Genomic DNA, 18852 nt, shown 5'->3' with positions numbered 1-18852 from the left:
AGGGAAAAGTTTTCATGGCATTGCCGCTACAAGCACTGCAGTTATGTGGTTCTGTGCAGATGTGGTCTATGCTGGGGAAATGAAGTGGGGAGACTGAAATTCTCCAGAAAAGCTCTCAAACTATTGCTCTTCTCTATCACTGAATTACAGAAGGTAGATATTGTGTCCTTGGAAACATAATAACCATCAAGAAGGTTTGAGTTGAAGCTTTGGTTGAGTGTTCTGATAGTTTGTATATGGTTTGGTCATAGACCGTTGTTCTCTCCTGAGGCAAAATAGATGCGATGCCCTCGAGAAGGAGAGGGTACTCTCTCAAATGATCCCAATATGCCCATTGTAGACTATTTTCATTTGGTAGCTTTTTGTCAAGCCTATTTCTGGTCTCAGAGACCAAGGAAAAGCGCAACATCGATTAAGAAATGGTCATTTCCTCAGAGTGGATGGAGGAATCAGTCCATAAAGAAACAAACGACAGAATGTATAAAGGGTGACATTGATCAAGATAAATTGTACTCATAAATTGACATGTTGAATCAAAAATATATATGTGTATATATTCAAAGACAACTTATTTAATTTTAAAGAAAGAAATTACAATGTGGCATTGAAGAGAATTATTACTGATATAAACAAAATGTTAAGAAAACAATCATAACAATAATGAGCAATTCATTCTGTCTGCCTGGAAGTGAAAGGGCTTAGAAGATGTCCGTGAAGTGGGCTTGCAGGAGCCATCCGTGGGGAAGACCACAGCTAGAAGGAAGGTGCAAAGGCAATAGAGGGAGAATAAGGACAGAGGAGATGAAAGGATGAATTTCCCAGCATTCTCATGCCTGCCACATCTTACAAAAGATTCAGCATCCCTTATTCAAAATGCAGTAGACTGGCCAAGTGGGGTTGCTCCTGTCTGTAAGCCTAGCTATTTAAGAATCTAAGATCAGAAGATCAAGGTTCAAGGCCAGACAGGGAAGACAAGTCTGAGCAACTCTATCTCCAATGAACCTCCAAGCAAAACAATCTCGATTGAACTGGAGGAGTGGCTCAAGTGGAACGGTGCCAATTATGAGAAGAAAAGTAGGCAAGGGTGAGCAACAAGGTCCTGAGTTCAAATCCTGTACTAGCAAGAAAAAGTACTAGGAAACAGAAGTTTTCTGCATTCTACCTGGCTGGTTTATTTGGGGACAGGACCTAGAGCTATACATTAAATTTATTACTTTCTTGGACACATAGTCAGCAGAAAACTTTATAGTTAATCCTGTTAGTTTGCCTGCATTTAGAACATGACCCACCATTAGAGGTCATATGTGGAATTTTCCACAAAACATATCAGATTTTGGAGCATTTCAAATTTTGGATTTTCAGATTAAGGAGAGTTGATCTAAAATAGAATTAACCTTGAGTTAATTCCATAATATTAATAATGATAACTAAGATAACTGAGAGCTGAGTACCATAACAAACAACATCAGCCAGAAAGGGTGAAGTCAGTTAAGGCTCTGGTCTGCCTCAGTCCTGGACTGAAGAGCCACTCTGAGACAGAGCTCCTATTCCTAAGAAAGCCACAGGTCACACACAGAATATGAAATGGATTGGTGAAGAAGAAAACATCCAAGTACAGAAGAAAGCATAAGCTCTACTAAATAGATACATTGTAAATTAAACACATTCCCATTTCTTTAGTCTCAATACTGAATTGTTTGCCTGTTCAACTTAATTAGTTGTTGCTCAGTGCTTTAATTATGTATACTTGTGTGCCAAGTACAAAGAGGCATTTCTATAAAGCAGTGGAAGTCCTTTGTAAACCCATCTGCCTAAACCTGATGCTTTAAATCACCCAGCAAAGTCATATACTATAGTGATGAGATGCTACCTACAAATAAGGCTTGCATTTCTATTTTCACTTTTTCATCTTTTCTGACTAACAGTGTGTCAGATTTCCTCCTGGGACTCACTTCAGGTGGCCCCAACCCCAAGGGTAGAGGGAGACTTGGAATAACCAAAGGCTGATTCTGAGTCCAACAAATCACTTTTGAGTCATAGGTCCTTTGAGAATAGGGGCGGGACAGTGGCCAACAATGAAAGCTTTGGCAACATCTTTCAAAGAAGCTCTGTTGTGCAATAAAGGAAGTCTATTCTGATTTTATTTGTTCCAGGTGTTTGGGAGAAAGCTGCTTGTCTCAACTTGGTCCTGAGCAACTGGGACCCTGTGGATTCTGCAGTTAAACAATTAAGCACCTGGAACAGAGATCCTATGGTGTAATTTCCTCAAAAGGCAAAGGAGGAGATGACAAGAGTTGATCCCTCATCCGCCATAGCAGAGCAGAGCTCTCCAAATGTCCAGAAAAAGAACTGTAAGCACATTCTGCTGAAATATACAAGAGTAAACACCAGAAGAAATCTCTAGAGAAGTTGAAAATGGTTGTCTTTGGGGCCTGGCCTAAAGCACAGGCAGGGTAGCCCAAAGGCCATTCAACCATTCTTTTATATTTCTTTTTCTTTCTCATAGTAATCTTTTGTAACTAATGAAACATACTTGAGCCATACACTTGGAGGCCATGGCAAATCATGAAAGTAACAATACAAAATTATTCTTTTTCTGTTGTAATCATCAATAATTCCATGTCAATAAAGAAATAATGTTGCCATATATAAATGCATAATCTTTATGAATGTTACATATAATCTTCTGTAGTCTACACTGCCGAGCAGAGTAGTAGTGTATAGGCCAAAGGAGGAAGGTAGACGGTGGCCAGGGTGATTACAAGGACATTTTTCTGCCCTTCTTCAATATGCAGCCTTTGAATGGTGTCTGGAAAATAGTGATCCTTGCTTGTGTAATTTGATGTCAGGCTTTTGAAGAAAATGACCCAAGGACTGGCATGTACATCCGTGGCAAAGTGCTTTCCTGGCAAGCACAATATTCTGGGTTTGTTCCCCAGTACCAAAAGAAAGAAAGAAAAGAAATAGACCCAAGTCCTGAAGTTTACAAAGCACCTACAGAACCCTGTATACATCCAGCTCATAGTCCTCCTAATCACTCAACAAACACAAAAGCACATCTAACTTTAGCATGAAGACTGTGCACTTATGTGTGCACACGTGTGGATGGAAATAGACTTACAAATATGGGAGGTTACTAGAGAACAATGTATATAAACCTATAATTTTAGGCAATAACATCAACGTTGTAGCTGCTACGAATTCAGTGCAGATTTTCAGCTTTCTCTGTTTTGTGAGGAGCAGAAAGAATGGCTGGAGCTGTTTTGGTTGTTGTTTGGAAGTTTCAGGGAGGGGTACTTACTTTTTGGACAGTCTTGCCCTGGTAGCCAAACTTTTAGTTTAAAAAAAAGATGACTTATTAAATAGAAATATTCTAAGCTTAAGGAGGTTAAAAATAGAGCTATGTCCACATGTAAAAATCTTCCTCCTTTTGTAGACAGGGAAATAGCCATCCATTTTTATTTTTTCTTTATAGCCAAAAAATTGTTTCCTGCAGGACATTGCTGTGATGTTTTGGTGGTTTTTTTTTGGATTGTGAAGATCACTTGAGAAAGAACTTTTACTACAGTGGCACACCAGTGTCTCCACTGACTTGTAAAAGATGATAGGGCCTCAATTCTCACCAAGAGGATTCCAGGGCCCCCCACAGGAGCACAAGGGGAGGAATGCCTTGCAGATCCTGTGGTCTCGCAATAACTGCATGCCCCTGCATTCTCAGTGTGAGCCTCTGAAACTCTGCTCACCTGCTGGGATAGGAAGTTGTATTTCTAAGTCCCTCTACTGAGTGGGGTTTCTTCCCTGAATCCAAGAGAAATCTTTTCAATGGCTCTTGTGAGCCACCAGAATATGCCACCCAAAACCTGAGGGACTGTTGAGCAGATTCATGGGCCTCTGTCCATAGCAGTGCTTCAGTGTTCTGACTCAGTAATGGGTCCCAGATCAATCAGTTATGAATAAAGACAAAAATTTCCAGCAGGGCTGGGGATATGGCCTAGTGGCAAGAGTGCTTGCCTCGTATACATGAAGCCCTGGGTTCAATTCCCCAGCACCACATATATAGGAAAGGCCAGAAGTGGCGCTGTGGCTCAAGTGGCAGAGTGCTAGCCTTGAGCAAAAAGAAGCCAGGGACAGTGCTCAGGCCCTGAGTCCAAGCCCCAGGGCTGGCAAAAAAAAAAAAAAAAAAAAAAAAAAAAAAAAAAAAAAAATTCCAGGACATGAAATTCAGATCTGAAGTAAAAGGTCCAGATGACCAGTGCTGAATCTGGTCCTGTCAAGTTTGCAATGCTGTAACTGGACAAATGTCACAGGACAATGCCACCCAGGTGGACATTCCGGAGGCTTCTCACTTGGCTCCTTCAAATCCCTTGCTTGCTCCATGGCTTCCACAGGAGCCACTTCTCACCTCTCCTGTTTTCTCTTTCAATAGAAATGTCATGAATATTGAACATGAATTCATTGTTTAAGGAACCAAAAGGGGAATATGCCATTATTACCTGGGAAAAAGAATCCATTTTCATTAGAACTACTGAGGATAAAGTTCATTTTAAATAAAGTGCCTTCCCACTCTTTAAGAATGTTGAGCGGGGCACTGTTGGCTCACTCTGTAATCCTAGCTACTCGGGAGGCTGAAATCTGAGGATCACAGTTCGAAACCGCTCCAGGAAAGGAAGTTTGTGAGGCTCATATCTCCAATGAACTTTTTTAAAAAGCCAGAAGTAGAGCTGTGGCTCAAGTGGTAGAGCACTAGCCTTGTACACAAAAGGACAGAGGGACAAAGCCTAGGCCCAGAGCTCAAGCCCCAGGATTGGGGGCGGGGAGGCGGGGAGAAAGAAAGGGATGACATTGAACAAGATATACTGTATGCATAAACTGCTTTGTTACGTGGAGACTCCTTTATACGAGTACTTAAAAATAATTTTAAGTCGGGACTGGAAATATGGCCTGGTGGTAAAGTGCTCCCCTCGTATACATGAAGCCCGGGGTTCGATTCACCAGCACCACATATATAGAAAACGGCCAGAAGTGGCGCTGTGGCTCAAGTGGTAGAGTGCTAGCCTTGAGCAAAAAGCAGGCAGGGGCAGTGCTCAGGCCCTGAGTTCAAGGCCCAGGACTGGCAAAAGACAAAACAAAACAAATAATTTTAAGAGTCTTAAAAAGTAATCCAAACCACTGTTGGCTCATGCCTGTAATCCTAACTATTCAGAAGGCTGAGATCTGAGGATCAAGGTTAAAAAGCAGAAAAAGGGTTATTTCCTACCAACTAGTAAAAACTAGAAGTGGAGGTGTGGCTCAATTTCTAAAGCACCAGAGTGTGAGGTCTAAGTTCAAGCCCTAGTACCAGCACACACACACACACACACACACACACACACACCTGTAATTTTTAAAGAAAAAATTTCCATAGCACCTTGCTTAACTGGTTAGAAGTCCAAAGAGCTCCATGTACCAGGTTCCTAGCCAAGCACAGGAGGCTAGCTGTAGAAAAGATGGGGTAAACTTTTTCACTATTTAGGATTTATAGGTAATATGGCGAAAGATAAAAAGGGAAAAACATTTTTTCCCACAGAGCATGTGAACATTAGGAGAAACATTGGATTTCACAGTTTTTAACTTATTTTTTAAATTCTTTTAGGTTTACATTTTAAAGTGGGAAATAACCAGAGTGAATGCAGACATAAAGATGTTTGTGTGAAGATCCACCACGCAGCTGCTGCCTTTGTTCCCGTCTAGATTCCTGTGTGCGTCTGTTTCCTATGGAGGAGTGTGAGCAAGAAGACTAGCATTCCATTAGCATGGGAGAGTGGCAGAGAAGACCTTGGAAACGAGAGTGGTAATTCAGGAAGATGCAGTCATGAAAAGGGGATACTGATAGAAAATCCAGAATGCAGAGAAAAACAAAAATTAGGACAACCTCACTTAGGTATTTATTCTGGGATATGTGCCAGGAAAAAAGAATATCAGCACCAAAAAAATTCTCCTAAGGAAAGTCTAGGTCAAACAAGTGTCATCTGCCTCTACAAGAACCTCAAGAAAGAACTAAGATTCAGAAAGAAAATGTTTTTTAAGAATCATGAGGCTCAGTTTGGACCAACTGTGAATTTAGAATTGTAATTGGCATAGTAACAACGTGAAATAATTTTGAAATGAAAGTGGTGTGACTTTCTGACCTTTCTAGTTGAGTAATGTGTATTTAAGTTCCTTGTTTCCATGAATAACCACAGCTGCTTTTCTTGAGTATCTTTAGAATTGGCCACATGCCTGACTGGTTTGGAAGTGGGCCTTTACTCACCCTCTCCTGTCCCTGCAGAATAGCCTGTTGATTATGGAGAAAAAGAAGAATAAAAAAGTCAGCAATACTCACTAGACACCATGTTGGAAATGAACTTTACAACTTCGGGTGGGGGGAGAGGAAAGGAGAAGAGAAAGAGGGAGAAAATGAGGGAAGGCTAACACTGAAAAGAAATGTACGCATTACCTTACTTATGTAACTATAACCCCTCTGCACATCAGCTTTACGGCACAATACAATTTTTAAAAGCAAAAACAAAACAAAAAGAATTCGATGGCCATGTTGTTTTTTTCTTATTTTGTGTCTTTTCCCTTGTCATTTGATTGATACCGGTGTCTGCCTGACTTTTGGATCTCTGTTTTCTCTCTACCTTATCCATTCTCCTGGACTCCATCTCATTGATTCTACCAAATTGTGACCTAACACTAGATCACTTTGACTTTAAAAAACTATATTACTACTCTAAACCCCATGCCAGGAAAACCAAATGTAAACATAGGACCTATGTGTTGCTGTCATTTGAAGGTTCTCTGGGGAGTTTCCTGAGCCACATACTTGCTTGCTGAACAGTTTGGACATTTGCTGCTGTTGTGACTCTGTTGTCGGGCAGTTATGGCATGACATTAGGTTGACAGTATGTCAGAGAAGTCTAGATGAAGACAGTCATTATACCTGATCACTCCTAAATCAGGTTTGTAAATATCCCTGTTCCTGTAACAAGCTCTATACTTATGTCTCCTTTACTATCAAGATGGCTTTCCTCCCCTCTCTTCTCCTTCTCCATCTCCATCTCCTTCTTCTTTTCCTCCTCCTCCTCCTCCCCCTCCCCCTCCTCCTCCTCCTCTCCCCCCTCCTCCTCCTCCTCCTCTTCCTCCTCCTCCTCCTCCTCCCCCTCCTCCTCCTCCTCCTCCCCCTCCTCCTCCTCCTCCCCCTCCTCCTCCTCCTCCTCCCCCTCCTCCTCCTCCTCCTCCTCCTCCTCCTCCTCCTCCTCCTCCTCCTCCTCCTCCTCCTCCTCCTCCTCCTCCTCCTCCTCCTCCTCCACCTCCTCCTCCTCTTCTTCCTCCATCTTTAGTTTTGTTTCATTAATTCCATAGGCTTGGCTCACTCTAGTAAAGCAGTTCGAATATAAAGAAACATCTAAGTACCTGGGAATGGTCGAAATGTGACCTTGATTTAAGTAGATAATAGTAGGAAAAACCTACTTCATGGATCTCTTAAGAAATGCCTAACTCTTGACTTGTGTAGTAGCAGAGGAAGTAACAGGATCCTGATAACCTGATATGTGGCTTCATTTTTGTGGTGTCCAGGAAGCAATGTGAAGATGTTTTTAATGATAAATCCCCATGATATATGCCTTCTTGGAAACAGAAACTCTTGTGTCAACAGTATAATGACTTCAGTTTGATTTATGAATAATCCTTTTACAGTAAAGAGAAACTGTGTTGGATTTTATTTTTAAAATGTAATTTATAACATATGGTTTTCTAAACATTAAATTACATGTCTAAGCATGTTTGTGTATAAGAGTATACACATACATATGTACATGTTTCTATACATTTTTATACATATACACACATATGGGCACAAGTGAACATGAATGTATGTGTCCTACCATTTTATTTATCTTTTTGTGCTGGTACTGAGGCTTGAACTCAGGGCCTGGACACTTAAAAAAAAATCCTCAAGGATAGCACTCTACCAGCTGTGCACAGCTCCACTTCTGGCTTTTTGATGGTTAATTGCAAATGAATCTCATGGGTTTTCTGTCCAGGTTGAGTTCATACAGCCATCCTCAGAGCTCAGCCTCCAAAGTAGCTAGGATTGCAAGTATGAGCCCCCAGTGCCTAGCTTACTCTACCACCTTTAAAGGAATTTTTTGAACAAACTTTTTTTCTATAATCATTTGTCAACCCTTACAAAATTTTCTTCAAAAAATGTCAGTGACTGTAACCAGTTATTTAAATATCTACTTTTTAAAGTCAAAAGTGCATGCTTAATTGTAATTAAAAAGTTATATATAGCCAAGTGCTGTTGGCTCACACCTATAATCCTAGATATCAGGAGGTTGAGATCTGAGAATCTCATTTGGAGATCATTTCAGGGAAGAAAGTCCAACTAGCCACCCAAACCCCAGAAGTGGAGCTATGGCTCAGTTGGTAGAGCACTAGCCTTGAGCAAAAATGGTCAGGGACAGTGCCCAGGCCCTGAACTCAAGACCCAGGACTGTCACACACAAAAAAAGAATATATACTTCAAAGAAAGTGTTCAAGTTTGATTTTTTTCACCAATAAGTGCCCTCATTTTACAAAGCAATGTAATTTAGAAGAGCTTCAAAAACAAGACAGCAAAGACTTTTTCTAGTAAAATCCCTTTCCTTCTGCTGCCCACTCCCCAATGTAGTCACCAATAAATGGCAAAAATACAAAACAAAAGACAATGATGCAAGGGAAAAAAGGGGCCTGTTTGGTCCTTTCTGCATTCAGGATTCATCTTTTGTTTTATGTGACATGTTAAGAATCACCTATCAGCATATAGCAGGTTACTACGAAGATTATGTGTAACATCGTAACTGCAGATAAGATTTTCCTTTGAAGAGAATTTATCTATCTGAGAATGAAATGTATTCCTTACTGACACTCAGAAAACTTAACCGTGCTATTTATTGCTAAGAAAGTGATGAAATGGAAGACTACATAGACGCAAGATTTGTCTACCACCTTGGGAAATGTAAAAGATTATAATATCCGATAAATTTAAATCATAATGCTTAAAGTATTATACACTTTTTAAAGATTGATTTTTGCCTCTAGAAGAAGTCAAATGGAATGGAGCTTCACTACATTAGGAAAATTCAATGCTGTAGCTGAAGGAAAGGCCTCTTGCTGTACCTACTGAGTCCTCCGCTCCTCCCTAAGAGGGAAAATTCTTCTCAGAGACCATGGTGGGTCAGTCATATGCTGTAACCACAGGACATATTATCACAAAATGTTCTTTCAATGCTGAATCAGATACAGCTTTAAAAAAGAGCCAGTCATTTCTCCCCTCAAATACAGTGTCCTCTTTTTATAAGGGGAAATAAAAATCAATTCCCCTTAAAGGGTTTTACATGCTATGCCAGGGTTCTTAGTAACCCCAGCTCCCCCATTCCCAAGCCTTTTACATTTGCAAATTACTTCACTGGAAACAAAGCTGTGCATCTAAATCTCTGACACTCTTCACATTTCACAGCCTCTAAGAGTTTTACTTTAAATTTCATCCCCAGAAATTGCTTCATAGTATGCTGGGCAATGTGATGGGGTAATATAGTTGAGCGACTCCAGGAGTTGGATGGGGACATTCCAGCCCCTTGATTACCCTCCAAATTCAATGCAGCAAAGAACCCCCTTCAGCTGGGTGCTGGTGGCTCACACGTGTCACCCTAGCTACTCAGCAGGCTGAGATCTGAGCATCATGATTCAAAGCCAGCTCAGACAGGAAAGTCCATGAGACCCTTACATCTAATTAGCCACCAAAAAGCCAGAAGTGGAGCAGTAATTTAAGTGGTGGAGTACTAATCTTGAACCAAATACTAAGGGAGAGCACCCATGTCCTGAGTTCAGTCTCCAGCACTGGTACAATGACAAAGGAAGGAAGGAAGGCAGGAAGGAATCAGGAAGGAAGGAAGTTAGGAAGGAAGGAAGGAAGGAAGGAAGGAAGGAAGGAAGGAAGGAAGGAAGGAAGGAAGGAAGGAAGGAAGGAAGGAAGGAAGGAAGGAAGGAAGAAAGAAAGAAAGGAAGGAAGGCCATTTAAAACATAGTCACAGGGCTGGGAATATGGCCTAGTGGCAAGAGCACTTGCCTCCTACACATGAAGGTCTCCGATCGATTCCCCAGCACCACATATATGGAAAATGGCCAGAAGGGGCGCTGTGGCTCAGGTGGCAGAGTGCTAGCCTTGAGTGGGAAGAAGCCAGGTACAGTGCTCAGGCCCTGAGTCCAAGGCCCAGGACTGGCCAAAAAAAAAAAAAAAACAAACAAAACATAGTCACAGGTATGTTTGGTTCAGATGGTGTCCCATCTTATATCTGCCTCCCTTCTTCCTAACCTTACTTGCATTTTAATCACACACTTTATCTGAGCCTTCATAATAGATCCAGGCTATGACCAATTCACACAAGGCATTCTGCTCCAAATATTATTGACCTGTGAGTGGATATACACTAGACCAATCAGAAAGGACAGGACATGCTCAACGATATGAGCAAAGGGAAAGGTTCTCCTGCATATGAGAAATGAAGGTGGCTACCCTGTTAGCTGCTGGCTGCAGCTCAGAACTATAAAGGAAGTTAATCTGAGAACCAGACTGACAGTGGAGAAGGTCAAAACAGAGTTTGCACCAAACAATAAACCTTTTTTCTGATAGCATTCCTACCCAAATCAAAGACTCCAGGATGTGCATGATAATAAATTTCCTTGTTGCCAAAGCCCATTCAAGTTGTCATTCCTGTTAGCTGTGCCAAAGCATTCTAACTTTCACAAAGCCATAATCAAGCCAAAGGGAACTGTCCAACTGAAGTAGCCACCTCAAAGGTGTCCAGAAAGAGACATGAGATGCCCAGGAGGGAAGAATCGCTTCAGAATGAAGGGCAAGAGAAAATCTGAAGCAGTGCTCAAGCTCAGCATTACGGACATCAAGGCCCCAGGGCTGTTTGCGGAGCCACCCTGAGCGCGCTCTGCGGTCCGCAGCATTGTAGCCTCCACCCACAAGATAACGGTAACAGCCCGCTACAGCAGTATGGCAACCAAAAATGTCTCCACGGATGGCCAAACATCCCCAGGGTATAAAATTATTCTTGTAAGAACTTCTGTTATGGAGAAACTAGCTGAGGTTTGGGACCAGAGCTGCACCGCTTGAGTGCAGGAATCTGCAAGTTACTAAGGCAGCCACAGACCAAATTCTGGCACCACTGTTTACACTTCCCTCCTCTTCTATAGCACCAAATTCTTACATCTCCCACTTGGTATGTTTAACTTTTATAACCAAGTACCAATTAAATAAACTTTTTGCATTTCAATTTCTCATATAAACAAGGTAATGGCAATAAATAACAGTCATAGAGTTGTTAGAAAAATTAAATAAGGTAATTCAGGTAATCTGCCACCATGCTGTTTCATGTTGCCATAGGCCCAAAGCAACAGAGACAATCAATCAAGGACTCAACTCATCAACTATGAGCCAGACAAACCTTTCCACTTTGTGTTTGTCTCTGGCATACTGTCACAATAATGGAAAGCTGAGTAAACATGGGATAGAAAGAGGTGAAGGCGTGTGACCTGGTAGACCACTGAAAGGACACTGCATTTTACTCAGAAAAAATAAAGTGGATTCCAAATATTTTTTGAGAAAGTAGTATAATTTTAATTTACATAGTCATAGACATTTTATTAAGAATCACAAATGCCATTATTAGCCAATGTTTATTGATGTTTATGTGTCCACAAAAAGCATGACACTCTTGAGTGTACTTCTACTGCTGGGGCATGAAGAAGTCAGTGGTTTCTCTCCTAAAGAATGATTTAAAAATTTTAACTGGAAAAATAATGGCAAAGACAATTAATTTAGGATAGTTGACATTGCCAAAAGCAGACATTAATTTAAAAGCACTTGAAACTGGCCAGCTACTGGAGTAGAGGAAGTGTGAGCAGATATCTGTGGCAGGAGACATGTCTGGAGCAACTCGTGTGCTTGTTCACCCAAGACATCATGATACACACACACACACACACACACACACACACACACACACACGGCCTTTGCCTTCTCTCCCATTTCAAATGCTTCATCTCTACCTGCAGACAGCTCAAAGCCTGCCCAGCATTCAGAAGGAAAGACACACAGATGTACCTAGTTACAATAAATGGTGATTTTCAGATACATCTGGGCTTCTCTAATAAACCATCTTGTTTCTTTAAAGGCAAGTATATTTTTAAAGTCAGAGTTTTTGTTAGATATCTCCATATGTGCTTAACACAAAAGGGTGAGCATAGACATTCTTTCAAAACATCTGGAGATTGCAGTAGATGCTATACTAATGGGATGCATTTTAACTCCAGACAAGATCATTTCTAGAAAATTGTTAAAAATAATAGTAATAGTAATAATAATTTTTACACATTTTCCTAAACAAGAAATAAATTTGTTGTTTCACACTATAGTGCCCAAGGGAGCCAAATGTGGTAGCTTGTGCCAGTAACTATACCACCCTGGAGGCGGACGCTTGTTATATTGAAAGTTTGAGGCCAGACTGGATTACCTAGTAACAGCTTATCTTTAAAAAAAAAAAAAAAGAAAGAAAGAAAGAAAGAAAAAAGGAAGACTGTCTTAAGGTTTAAGATGTGGTTCAGTGGGGCTGGGAATATGGCCTAGTGGCAAGAGTGCTTGCCTCGTATACATGAGGCCCTGGATTCGATTCCCCAGCACCACATATACAGAAAACAGCCAGAAGTGGGGCTGTGGCTCAAGTGGCAGAGTGCTAGCCTTGAGCAAAAAGAAGCCAGGGACAGTGCTCAGGCCCTGAGTCCAAGCCCCAGGACTGGCCAAAAAAAAAAAAAAAAAAAAAGATGTGGTTCAGTGGTAGAGTGCTTGCCTTCCCTGCATGAGGCCCTGCCTAGATGGATGATAGACAGATGATAGGTAGGTAGATAGATAGATAGATAGATGATAGATCATTTCTAAGGAAGTCCAGCCTGTGGTATTCTTAGGCACCAGAGCTCAAATTCATGAAAACCACACATGATTTTAATCTATCTGCTGGATTGCTTGTGTTACCTTTGCCTCTTAGGCCCTGAGATAACAGAATAAAGCGACCCACCTCTTAGTATATAACTCCTTAAAAATGAGAAAACGCTTTCTAAAATCTACTAACTTGAGTTACCCTTGACTTATTTAAGGGTATTGGTTTCTCTCATATGTGGAAATTAAATCTAAATTCTAAATATACATAAATATGTCATATAAATAAACATGTTTATGTATGCATATTACACATAAATAAATATGTACTATATAGTATATATGTAGTATGCACACACACACACACACACTAATAATATAGTCACATGGATCACGTGTCTTTCCCTAAGCCAGGCTCTAGCAAAGGATATGCGTCTGAATTGAGAGCCTCAACCACAGAATTTACAGCTGAGACTTTTAAGAACTGAGGGGAAGTGCCATTCTATCACATCTATAAGACTTCTCTTTTTTTATTTTATTACTTGGATATGGGGCTCGCAGTACTGGCTTGGAACTCAGGGCTTTATACTTGGTAGTTAGGAGCACTGCCCCTTGAGCCAAACATTCAGCCCTTTTCTTTTCCTTGGATTTCTAAGCCAGTGATTTTTTTTTTTTACCTGATAGGATTATTAGCATAAAGAAAACTACTAGGGGCTGGGAATGTGGCTTAGCGGTAGAGTGCTTGCCTAGCATGCATGAAGCCCTGGGTTCAATTCCTCAGTACCACATAAACAGAAAAGGCGGAAGCAGCACTGTGGCTCAAGAGGTAGAGGGCTAGCCTTGCGCAAAAGCTCAGGGATAGTGCCCAGGCCCTGAGTTCAAGTCCCAGGACTGGCAAAAAATTAAATTAAAAAAAAAAAGAAAACTACTAGTCACTCAAACATTTCCTGCACCTAAATAGAAAAACATAACACTTTGCACATTAAGAAATAAAAATCAGGGGCTGGGGATATGGCCTAGTGGCGAGAGAGCTTGCCTCGTATACATGAAGCCCTGGGTTTGATTCCCCAGCACCACATATACAGAAAACAGCCAGAAGTGGCGCTGTGGCTCAAGTGGCAGAGTGCTAGCCTTGAGCAAAAGGAAGCCAGGGACAGTGCTCAGGCCCTGAGTCCAAGGCCCAGGACTGGCCAAAAAAAAAAAAAAAAAAAGAAAGAAAGAAATAAAAATCAGGGCTGGGAATATGGCCTGGTGGCAAGAGTTCTTGCCTCGTATACATGAAGCCCTGGGTTTGATTCCTCAGCTCCACATATATAGAAAAGGCTGGAAGTGGCACTGGGGCTCAAGTGGTAGAGTGCTAGCCATGAGCAAAAAGAAGCCAGGGACAGTACTCAGGCCCTGAGTCCAAGCCCTAAGACTGGCAAAAAAAAAAAGAAAGAAAGAAAAATCAATATTGTACAAAGTCTCTTTCTTCAGGATTCTTCAGCTAGTGGTAGATTAGGATCAGTGCTATCAATGCCCATAAAAAATAGACTTCTATTGTCATTTTGGGAAAACATGCCATCAGACATTCATTCCAAGTGAGGCTATTTGTGCAAATAGACCTCCAGACCAGACTACCCCCAAGGGTGGAGCAGAATTTTTCTCCTCTTCACAGGGTCAGAGCACTGTCTGACTCCATCCACAAGCACAGCCATATTTCTTCTGGGGCAAACTGAACCTTTCAAGAGAGTACGTCAGGATGGTCTGCCATTTCTGGAAACTAACTGCATCTGGTTTGAATATTGAAACTTCTGATTTCCATGCCAGTCATCATATAAAGAAGTAGAAGCACAGAACTGATGACATCCTCATGCTTTATAAGGACAAGAAGATGTTAAAGAGAGCCAAAGACTTCACTGGAAGGCTTTGAAGGAGCAGGGTGCATGGGGCACGTTGGCATCCTCCTGCTGTGTTTTTGCTCACCAAGTGATGTATTTTTCCATTTAGCTTCTATCAGAATAGTTTTCCAAGGAGGTTTCATTTGACACATTTATATGTGTATACAATGTTCTTTGATCGGACTCAGCCCATCCATGCTTCTCCATCACACCTCTGCCCTCTTTCCCAAGCCAATCTTGACAGGCTTCATTGTTCTATTTTTTACTCTGTACATAAAGTAGTTTGACATATTTGCTCTCGACCACTGTCTCCGTTCATCCTCCCCACTCGGGTGAGTCAGGATCACAGACAGGACCTGTTGTACGTTCTTGTCATTTCTTTAGTGTATGCTAATTGTTCCAAAGGATTTCATTGTGGTGTTTCACACGCGCATAATCAGATTGATCCTCCCACCGACTTTCACTTTCCTATCCCTACTACACCAAGGTGAATTTTAAAGTGCTATTATATTTTCTCATTCTAAATCCATAAATGTCATATCTCAAAGGAGTTTTCTCTTTCCAATAGTATTTGAACTGTTTTCTGTTATAACTCTTTGAAACTTTCTTAGGAAGGCCAATAGACATTAGCAGGAAACTTCAATGGGCCAAAGCTATAAAAGTGCCTTTATTTCTAACACTGCTAAATCAAAGCAACTTTCTTGGGAAGATAAGTGTCTACTCCTGTTATCTTACCAGTAGATATTAGCCAAGAGGAGTTCAATGGTGCCCAGGACATTGCCAAATAGAAGATCAAAAGAACACTCAGTGTTCTTCTGAAAAATCGTGTTTTAAAGTTGCTCTCTGGGCACAATTTTTCTTTAACAGATGGAAGTAGAGAGCTGTCTTCACAGTTCATGTTTTATGCTGTTCTTCTACCAGCTTTTAAAATGGCTGCTGCTTTTAATTTTTAATTTAGTAGCTTTTATTATAGAGTAATGCTTGTTTCTTATACAAATACAATTTTTAAAACCACAAATTGTAAAAATAAAAACAGCTTAATTACAATTTCATCAACTCAATGGCAACTTCTATTAACTCCTTGGTTTACCTGTTTCCACATTTTTGTACTCTCCAAAAATATCTAACAATATATGTGGTATTTTGGATCAAAATAATTTTCACTTAGCAAGCATACTTCTAGAGCAACAGCATATGCAAGGCAGTATAATATTCTATTGCATAGACATTCATTTAACAACTTGTCATTTTTTCATATCTATGCTTTGATTTAGTATGTCCATTTTCTTATTAGAAGGCCATGAATAATATATACGCTTGCTCTTCAGCTTTTGTTCACCACCATGATTACCACGCCTGTCTGTGCTTCTTACCATGACTTCTCACAAGGCTTTCAGAATCAAGCGGTTTCTTGCCAAGAAACAAAAGCAAAATCGCCCTATTCCCCAGTGGATTTGGAAAACCGGTAACAAATGAGGTACAACGTCAAGAGAAGACACTGGCAGAGAACCAAGATGAGTTTGTAAGGAATTGCTCCAGATGCCCACATATCCATGCTCTACCAGGAGCCAGTCAAGCTGAAAAGTCATTACTGCCTCCACTGACAGTTGGGCATTTTTAAAACTGATTTTTCTTTGGTTACTTTAAGAATGGGCACAGTCACAGATATGTGAAACCTTACATTTAAAAAAAGAATATGGGGCTGGGGATATGGCCTAGTGGCAAGAGAGCTTGCCTCGTATACATGAGGCCCTGGGTTCGATTCCCCAGCACCACATATACAGAAAACGGCCAGAAGTGGCGCTGTGGCTCAAGCGGCAGAGTGCTAGCCTTGAGCAAAAGGAAGCCAGGGACAGTGCTCAGGCCCTGAGTCCAAGCCCCAGGACTGGCCAAAAAAAAAAAAAAAAAAAAAGAATATGTACACAAGTAATTGTCTCCCTTTCTACTTTCTAAGGACATCTTGTCTCTTCAGTAAAGACATTTACACATTTATGTTCATTACTGCACAATTTATCACCATAGCCAAACTATGGAAATGGCTAAAGTGTTCTATAATTGGATCCAGAAAAATGTGATAGAGAAAGCAAGAATGAAACTTTACTCATTCATCAAGAAGAATACTATTATGTCATTTGCAGGGAAATAGATCTGGAAAAGTCATGTTAAATGAAATAAATTAGACTCAGAGAGACAATGGGTGTGTATTTCTCTTATGTGGAAGTTAGAACTAATTACATGTATATATATAAATGTGCGTGGTTATATGCATATGTACACAAATAAAATGTGGTTTACACAGGGGAAGATTCCACAGGTGAAGAGCTGGACCAACTCCTTTGAACAAACTTACAGCTAGCAAAATGAAGCTGAAGCCTGTGTTGTTATAGTAAGGGAGGTCAAGGGGAGGAGCAAATCATCAAAATATTCGATGTAGATATGTGAAAATGGAACCCCATAACTTGAGCAGGTGGGTAGGTTGGGAGAGAGATAGGGAGAATAATGGGAAAGATAACGTTAATCTCACAAACGGACATGTTGAATTGAACCCCCTTAAAGACGATGAGTTCAGGCAGCCTGCTTAAGAAGACAGATTTGAGTGATCCCAGGGAAGGCAATCACAATGGCAGCCAGACAGAGCCAGGACAGCTACTAAAGGATAATGAGAGAGAGAGAGAGAGAGAGAGAGAGAGAGAGAGAGAGAGAGAGAGAGAGAGAGAGAGAGAGAGAGAGTGAAATCAAAGTATTAATTTTAGTATATCAAAATTTGACAATTCTTCTAGAAAAAGGTAATTCTTTTCTGAAGTGGAACCCCTAGGCAAGCCAACAGAACATGTCCACGAGGAGCTGTGGGATCAGCAGGTGGAAGGGAGACAGGTGTGTGCTCAGGTCTGACATGGGTTAGTATCCATGCCAGGGCTGAATTGGAGAAGCGGGACCTCGGTGATGATGAGACACTAAAAAGCTTGCAATTTATGAGTTTGCATTTCGAATTCCTGAGAACCTTTTCAGGAAAAGTCACTCGCAGCTACCTCAAGGAAGATCCTTGAAGCCCACAGACCTGGCAGCTTCTGCAGGCGCTCGTGTTGCTGGAGGGGCCACCAGGCCAGCACTCAGAACTAAAGCCAGCTGCAAAGCTAGGGAAAATCAGAAAAAAACAAGACCCCATGGAGACCAACAGGAGCCCCCCAAAGCAGCCAAACCATGAGGCCATGCCAGACAAGGCCACCGTCCTCCCTGTGGTGCTGGTAACATGGCTGCCTGCATCTGCTACTGAGAGCACAACAGCCAAGGACTGGAAGAAGCTGAGAACAGAGATGTAGCAGATGCACACGCAACTTGGCCACTGCTGCTACGAACCAGATACCAGGGGCCTTAGCTCACAGTTGCTGACCACAGAGATGCAGACACGGTAGACACTGGCCAAATGGACATGGACGAGGTAAACGCAAACCAGGGTCCCCTGGGGTTTCACTTCAACCTTCTGAGAATCTTTGTAGCTGCTTTCTCTGCTTTCTAAAATATACATGCACACACACACACACACACACGCACACACACACACACACACACACTTCTCTTGCCAGGCCTGGCCTAGATGCTTGTGAAGAAATGAGCTTCTGGCACAGATTTCTTTGACATACACAATTGCTTTTATCTGTGGAAATTTTTATTGTGTCTCCTATCATCTCCTTATGATCCCCAAATCAAGAGGGTTTCTCAAACTTTGGTATATACATGGCTTAGGCACGTTCCTAAAACGCAGATTCTACCTCAGTGGTTTGAAGATGGCTTCTGGGGTGTTCTGCTTTGTGTAGAGGATCCGTCCTCACAAGTGAAAACAGAGGCAGTCCTGACCTTGGGTTCATCTGTTCCCAGAGGGGCCTAACCTGCCTGCATTGGTGGGCCAAGCGAGGGCAAGGGCCTTTTGGCCCTGCAGCCTCTGAATGCTCAATTTCTCTATGTCCTGAC

At 41.4% G+C, this 18852-nt stretch overlaps 1 pseudogene; it reads left to right on the top strand.

Annotated features, from left to right (window-relative positions):
* Positions 1-16244: 16244 nt before the first annotated feature.
* On the top strand, positions 16245-16409 carry LOC125364890 (annotated as a pseudogene).
* The last annotated feature ends 2443 nt before the right edge of the window (positions 16410-18852 follow it).

Source organism: Perognathus longimembris, chromosome 16 (assembly GCF_023159225.1).
Source record: "Perognathus longimembris pacificus isolate PPM17 chromosome 16, ASM2315922v1, whole genome shotgun sequence".
Classification (NCBI taxonomy): domain Eukaryota; kingdom Metazoa; phylum Chordata; class Mammalia; order Rodentia; family Heteromyidae; genus Perognathus; species Perognathus longimembris.
This window is presented reverse-complemented; position numbering and strand designations above follow the sequence as displayed.